The 8,210-nt window shown below is 39.5% G+C and overlaps 1 pseudogene; it reads right to left on the minus strand.

Moving 5' to 3' along the window:
- The window catches only part of LOC116985217, a 30,481-nt pseudogene extending 23,233 nt beyond the window's left edge, over window positions 1-7,248 (minus strand).
- Window positions 7,249-8,210: the final 962 nt, after the last annotated feature.

The following is an 8,210-nucleotide window of genomic DNA, read 5'->3' on the forward strand; positions in this document are numbered from 1 at the left end:
TCCCACTATTCCATCAGTCTGAAGAGCGGTTTTGACCTGAAATGTCATCTGCCATTTCCTCCAAGAATGCTGCCTCATCCATTGAGTTTGTCCAGCTTTTTGTTTTCCTTAAACTAATCAATAATATATTTTAAGAAAACCAGGTGCTATAAAACTGGGTAAACCCCCCCTAACATTTATGGCCCATAAACACCAATTCACTGCCCAGGTAACTGGAAACAATAGCAATTTTTAATCTAGATGGCAACATGTAATACTTTATTAAATCTTTTTGAACTCCAAATACTCTTCCACCAAATTTCCTTAGTTGAGCTTGTGCTGTCTCAGAATACTATCATTAATTAAACACTATTGTGCGCCGGAAATTTCGTTGTATGTATTTACAATGACAATAAAGTGTATTATTGTTATATAAAAGCACGTGCATTTTATCTGTGCAGCTCAAAACTCTATCCAGATCTTCCTGCTGATACAACAAATAACTAACAGGTTCAAGTTTATTTTTATTTCTAAATACAATGCAATATCCAGCAACTCAGAAGGAAATCCACAAAATAAAATCATGCTTAACTGGGGAGAATTCCCCAGATTTAGACCCGGTATCAAAGGAATTGTAATATACCTTCAAGTCAGAAAGGCATACAAGTTAGAGGGGCATTAGCTGTGTGATGTTCCTGCAATGCACCTGCTTCCATTGATCTTTTTGGTTACAAAGATCAAGGGTTTTGGGAGGTGGTATCAGAGCAGCCTATGCAAGTAACCACAGTAAATTTTACAGATTGAGAGACAAACCCCCCAGTTTAACATAAATAGAAAACAGGTATGGCGGAAATAACACAGCAGAAACAAAGAAAAAGCTAGCATCTCAGGTTACAGCCTTTCAATAGGATTAGGAAAAGTCACAAATCAAGCGTTTCACTTTGCAGAGAAAGGACAGAGAATAAAGGGAAGTTTGGTGAATATCAAGAAACCTTGGCACAACACACATTCAAGTACTACTAGCTGGTAGTGGGTTACTCAAGTTTCCGAATAGAATTTGAATCCCCAACTAGAGTAATTTTTAAGGAAAATCGTCAAGCCAGGCAAATGTTACCTTTGGTCAGCAGTTTTATGTTAAGGTAAATGCCAATGAACTGTAAGAGGTTGGAAATCCAAAATAACTATTTGAAAATAAATGTCACTAGATTCATATTTTGTTTTTGGAGTTAGTTTTCTGGATTAGACTCCATATCAGAGTTAACAAATTACCTTGTATGTATGAGATATAGAGGCACCATGTGCTCACTGCTTTCTTTACATTAACAACTAAAGAAATGTTACATATTTCTACTTTACTGCAAATTATGGGCTGCCACATTCCAGGTGATACCAGCAGTTCCACAGTGAACTAACTGTTGGCTTTTACCTTCACGAAACATCAAGTTTAGAATTAGTGTGTATCCATGAATTCCTGAAGTCACCATCTGCGCTCTAGCAGAGCACAAATTTGCTGAATCTTTCAGGAATAAACATCTCCCAGGACCGCAAATGGCAAATGAACACCGTCACTCTCTTGAAGAAGTCTCATCAGCGGCTGTATTTCCTGAGGTCTCTACGGAGAGCTAACGTCTCACAGCCGCTGCTGCTGTCCTTCTATCGATGCGCCGTGGAAAGTATCCTCACCTATGGAATCCTGGTGTGGTTTGCCAGCTGTACTGTGGCTGAGAGGAGGGCGCTGCAGGGAATTATAAAAACTGCGCAGCGCATTACAATCGCTAACCTGCCCTCCTTGGATGACATATACAAGGCCCGATGCTTGCGCAGCGCCATAAATATCAAGAAGGACACATCCCACCCTGCCAACCACCTTTTTACTCTGCTACCCTCGGGGAGGCGACTCAGGTCTCTGCAGGCTCGCACCGGTAGACTAAAAAATAGTTTCTACCCATGTGCGGTAAAAGAGCTTAACTCCAATAGTGAACACTGGGAAGCAAGAAGTAACTTCGAGGAATACCGCTAAATTCTTTTAAACTCTTTTAAAAATGTATCTATTATTTTACTATTAACTGTACATATGTGTATTGGTTGTTGTGTTGTATTTCTTTTAACGGAGGAGAAGCAAATGGAATTTTGTTGCTCAGTTTTGTGCAATGACAATAAACATATTCTATTCTATTCTATCACTTCCACCAAGGAACTTGCTCAATGACGTGGTGTTCACTTGAACTATGTGAACAGAGGAAGTTATGAGAAAGAAGGGTAAATGTAGAGTGATTTTTATTTTATTCAATCGTGCTGGGTTTAATGTTATTAATCTTTATTAAGTAATTCATTCTAAAAATTAAGTATTTAATTAACAGATTTTTAATTGATTCCATTCATCATCCTTGGCAGAGTTTGCTGGCTGCTAGATTTTTTCAGATTTCAGTGAGCCAACAAACATGAGCATTCTATCACGCACAGCTCACCATTTTGTATCCTGCCCTTACTTACAAGCAGATTGGCAGTAAGATGTTGAAGAGGGCAGGAAGTGGGCCGCAAGATACAACTTCCGCAGCATGCTGCTGCCACCAACGCCTTCCAGTCCACCACTTAATCAAAAATACAAGTATTTATAATTAGACACCCTTCTCACACAAACCAAAAGCAGTACTGTTTATAAGGAATCAACGTCATACCATTCAAGAATGACCAAACAATAGCTATAATTATGAATGCCTTTATTAAAGATTGTCCACACTTACATTAACACAGGACTTGAGCTCCAAAGTTCCAAGCTCAACACTGGCCTTCAAGCATCGGATACCATCAAGCATCAAAACAATACTTGCATTGAAACTTTCCAGGCACTGAGCCAACTGGCAGATACCTTGTAAACTTGCCAACATTTACAGCAATACAAAAGATGCACCACTTCAAATACCCAAGGAGTAAATAATCAACATTTCTAATCAATATTTTAAAATGAATGATTGCAGCCCTCCATTTTCCTTCGGTTTCAAAAAAATAGTGTCTGTAGGTATATTGATAATTGTTCTTTCAATACATATCTACATTTCTTAGCCAACAGTAGCATCAAAACCTAGATATTTCAGATGTGCCATGCTTTTTTAACAGATTCACAGATCACTAAATTCATTTCCCAGCTAGAAAATAATGTAAGTGATAATGTAAACTTGGCGATTCCAAGTGACTTTCCAAACTGCAGTGGTCAGTGATTAAAGAGTACAAGTTTTTTGTTTTTTAATATTTATTCACAGATATTGCTATTAATTAGTTCTTTTTAAAGTTTAGTTTATAAATACAGTGTGGAAACAGGCCCTTCGGCCCGCCGAGTTCACACCAACCAGCGATCGCGCACATTAATACTACCCCTCAAACACTAGGGACAATTTAACCTTTTTTTATACCAAGCCAATTAACCTATAATCCTGAATGTCTTTGTCGTGTGGGAGGAAGCCAAAGATCTTGGAGAAAACCCATGCAGGTCATGGGGAGAACATACAAATTCCGTACAGACAAGCACCCCGAAGTCACGATCGAACCCAGGTCTCTGGTGCTGCAAGGCAGTAGCTCTATGCCACCGTGCCGCCCACGACACAACAATATATAACCAAGGTGTGTTTGATTCTTCCGTAATTAGTTGCTGAAGTAACTCTAACTCAAAAATGGTACACAATATAGCTAATGTTTTAAATGTCTATAAACTTGGTGCAATAGGTTCTAAAAATCAACTAATATGAACATACTAAAATGAAATTTTAGTTTACATCTGTAATTCCCAGGTTATGCATTATTCTTAAATCCTTGTGCAATATTTTAAGAATCACCACTCTAACATGGGCAATGAGGTTTACATTGGAGTGACTAAAGAGCCAAACAAACTCTCATATCCCAGAGACTTCTCAGAATATTTAAATGCAGAATTAGATTGCAAGATCACCAAACTTTTTCTCAAGGTTGACAAAATCAACAACTGCAGGGCATAGGGTTAAGATGAGAGGAGAAAAATTTAAGATGAGAGGAGAAAGGAATCTGAGGGGCAGCATTTTCACACAGAGGGTGATAGGTATAAGGAATGAGCTTGCAGACAAAGTGTTTAAGGCTGGGACTATGAACATTCAATACGTTTGACAGATATACTGGTATGAAAGATTTAAGAGGGGTATGAAACAAACCCAGGCAAATGAGTTGAGCAAGGTTAAGCACTTGGTTGGCATGGATGAGTTGGACCACAGGGCCTGTTTTCATGCTTTAAGACCAACTGTGGATAATACACATAAATACATATACTACTATCTGCAAAACAGTATTCAGTTACAGATTCGATAGTTTTAAATTGTAATTGTTTCACAAGAATAATCTAAACAAGATGAAATGTTAGTCGGAAATTGAGATGAATGAGATGATACGTCTTTGAAATATTTTGCTCATTGTTAAAAAACACACTAGATATTGAATTGCTTTCTAGCTCTTCAATCAAAATCAGCAAAATTATATGCAAACAGCGAAAAATTAATCTATTTTTTTTACAGACCCCAACAATAAAATGTGTAAAACAGTTAGGTTACATCGGATACGTCATTGTGTGATGCTATAAGCACGCTCAATAACTTAACCTCTTCATTTCCGCCTTTATAGAGTGAACCGCAAAACACTGTACCGATTTCCAGTTAAATAAATGAATACCAGACAACAACTTTATAAACTTCAGCATTCTCAAAATGTCTATCTACTGGCTGAGGTGGTATCAGGTTCAACATTTAGTGCCCCTCAAACCCAATATAGTAGTTTTCAAAAATGCCATTAGCTCAATAGTTACCACCATTCAATAGCCAAGTGCTCAAATAACATTCACACATTTCTTTTGGTTTTACAGTTTCAATATACATTAGGTGTAGGAGTAGGCCATTCGGCCCTTTGAGCCAGCACCGTCATTCAATGTGATCATGGCTGATCATCCACAATCAGTGCCCCGTTCCTGCCTTCTCCCCATATCCCTTGATTACGCTATCTTTAAGAGCTCTTTCTAACTTTCCATCAAAGCCGCAAAAAGTTGCCACATAATGGACACAAAAAGTTGGAGTAACTCAGCGGATCAGACAGCACCTATTCCTTTTCTCCTGAGATACTGTCTGACCAACTGATTTACTCGAGCGTTTTGTGTCTATCTTCGGTTTAAACCAGCATCTGCAGTTCATTCCCACACACATCACCTGTCACATAATAGTGAATAAAATACGGAGGATTAAATACCACAGAATTTAATTGGATTTTGGCATTGGACATAGAGAATGCTGTCTAATCTTATTAGACTACTTAATCCAGTTAGCTGCTGCCACTATTGTTTATTGGACATACAAGTAACAAGCAGGTTTATCACACTTGGAGTATAATTTATAATCACCAAATATAAGATTGGAAGTATTGATAGATCAATAATTTTCAGCAGACCCTAGGACAGGGAGCTAACAGCAACATTACCTCATGGCCAATTTAACAGCACCCACGTCCATTTAAATTTAAATAGCCTTTAAAATTGCAAAAATGCTCAAAGTATTTCAGAACAAAAAAAAGATAAAGCCACCTAGGATGATGTCAGATTGAAGAAAGGTCAAGAAGGTAAATTCTGAGGACCATAAAAATAGGAAAGAAAACGTTATAAAGGAACAGGGGAGGTTAATTGTCCAGAATTAGCACAATATAGACATTAGAAAATGCAATTTTAGAAATCATTGTAAGGAAACCAGTGATTTGAAAGTATGGATATAGCTTAACTGTGGTTAAGCACACAGATAACTTTCATTTCAATGTTGATAAATTCACAAAATTATATTTTCAGCATCAGATCATATAAATTGTTTTAGAATCCCAAGAGAAAATCTTATAAAGGCGTTTTTAATCACAAATATGTTGGGCACTAAACTATCACCAAGATCGTTTACGATCAATTTTACCACTACCTAAAAAGTAATTACACGGTTGAAAGGAATCAATCATAAAAAAAAAGTATTATTGTGCTAATGGCCAAAAATCGCGTCACGAGAAAATTCCATCGATTTATACATTTTTTGCAGGATTAATATACTTCAAATAATTGTATATTAAGCCGTATTTTCAAAAACTGAGTACTTTTTCTCCATTGTGATGTGCATGTCCCAACACAAGTGAGTGACGTGTTCACGCAATTAAGTGATGTTTAGAGGTAGATTTAGTGTTTGTATATTCAGGCTCATGTGAGATAATCCACGTGAGGACTACTTGCAAAGAGTTTTTTTCCAAACAGATTTCACAAATAACAGAAAAGAAACCTCGGTGTACTTTTCAACAAAAAGACCCAATCCAAATGGCGTTAACGTAACCTAAACGCATCAGAGAACACAAAATGTTGAACGAGTGAACCAATCGTAGAGTTCATTGTTTACACATTTTTGTTGCAGGTTGTCAATACCTGTGGCTGCAAGCCAGTAAGTTAGCGGGAAATAAAGGTGCTTAATAGTAACCATCCAAAATAGGATCAACTAGTAGCTCAGGGTCACTTGCCCTCGACTTACTAAAACTATAATGTGAAAAAAAATAAGTAGGGGAGATGCAGGTTCATCTGGAGTTCTCACCAAGGAGTGATTTTTTCAGTTTGTCGCGGTATTAATGGGGGAGGGGAGGGGAGGGGAGGGAGAAGAAAAATGTAAAGCTTTAAAATGCTCAAAACAAAATGAGATCAGTTTGCTTGGAGTATTTTAAATTCCAACTGCCTAACAAGTTAAACAAACTGAAAGGTTACTACACCAGGACCCTGGGTGGAAGGACAGAGCACAGGGATCGATGGTCAGAGAGCCATCTTGCCCCTCGGCCGGTGAGATCCAGCCCGAGTCCCACACTCACCCAAGAGCAGCAGCTTGACTTCCCTCGCCGCTTTCTCTCCGTCCTCCCTCAGATTCCGGTCGATCATCTTGGACCTCTCCACCGCATCTTTGTCCTCGGTGCTGAGCGTACACCCCATTCCGCCGGCTTCACTCGCCCCCCTCTCTCCCTCGGAGACACCGCAGCTTCGTCACACCGCCCTGCCACCGAGTCAGACAACGCTTCCGTTCCCCCCCACCAGCAACCACACTCCAAATCCAACTTCACCACCGAGTGCCGAATCCGTCGTAATCTGAAAGGTGGGCGCCGCCGACTCTAGCCGGTTGATTTATTTTCTCTTCACCGCCGCGAACCCATTCACACCTCCACCGCCGTCGACCGCTCCCGGCGCATGCGTACTGCCCGCCGCGGGAGCCGCCTCGATGCCGATGCCGATGCCGAGACCCGGATGCCGGGCTCCCGCTCTCTGCGCCTGCGTCAACGGGAGAGGAGCGGGCGGTACCCTGTGGCAACACCCCTCCCCCCACTTCCTCCACCTACCCCTCCCCCCACTTCCTCCCCTACCCCTTCACCGCCCCCCCCCGCCCGCACGCAGACCGACCAGTCGCCGACATGTCGCCCAACCCCAACCGTAACCATGGCATCCGTGAGCAAAGATCCTCTAGTATCTTTGCCCGAGAGGCCTCTGCGCGCTTCCTCTATGGTAAAGTAAGGAGTGCGCCGAAAAGTTGGTGTGGTTTAATTGAAATTCTGCTCAAACTGCGCAAGACGATCAAATCACCGACGCCACACATTTATATAGCCCACGTAAGATTTCCCTTCAAAAGATAGCAATGTTACAAATTTTTGAGATTTTAAAAATCAAGTGCAATTTATCCCATCAGATAAAGCATAAAAAAAGAAGCTTAATTTGACACCCAATTCACTTTCATATCTTCAGTATTAAAAAAGTTATGGCCATTTTCACACTCGGAAATTAGCATCTTGCTTTTCCATTGACTTAACACAAAAGCGGTGATCGAGTACAGTCAAAAGCCCATAACTTTCTTAAAAATCAAGAGAACTGAATGAAATTTTCAGTTATTATAGATTGAAGCATTCTGAAACAAATATAAAACATCTTACTTGGATGATCTGAAATTAAAGCATATAAGTAGTTAATTATCTAATTGGACTTAATTACCAAATTAACCGTTATGACGGAAATAGTAATAAACACTCAGACTGCCTTGAAAATTCAAAAATGTGATATTCTCAAGATCCGAACTTTAATATTATTGTATTATATGCTGTAAATCCGTAACAGATCGGTAAATAAATTACAATTTCTAGCAATAGACCAAGTCTTTATGGAGAAGATCAGTTGCAAA

The sequence above is a fragment of the Amblyraja radiata genome, chromosome 21 (assembly GCF_010909765.2).
Source record: "Amblyraja radiata isolate CabotCenter1 chromosome 21, sAmbRad1.1.pri, whole genome shotgun sequence".
Taxonomy (NCBI): Eukaryota; Metazoa; Chordata; class Chondrichthyes; order Rajiformes; family Rajidae; genus Amblyraja; species Amblyraja radiata.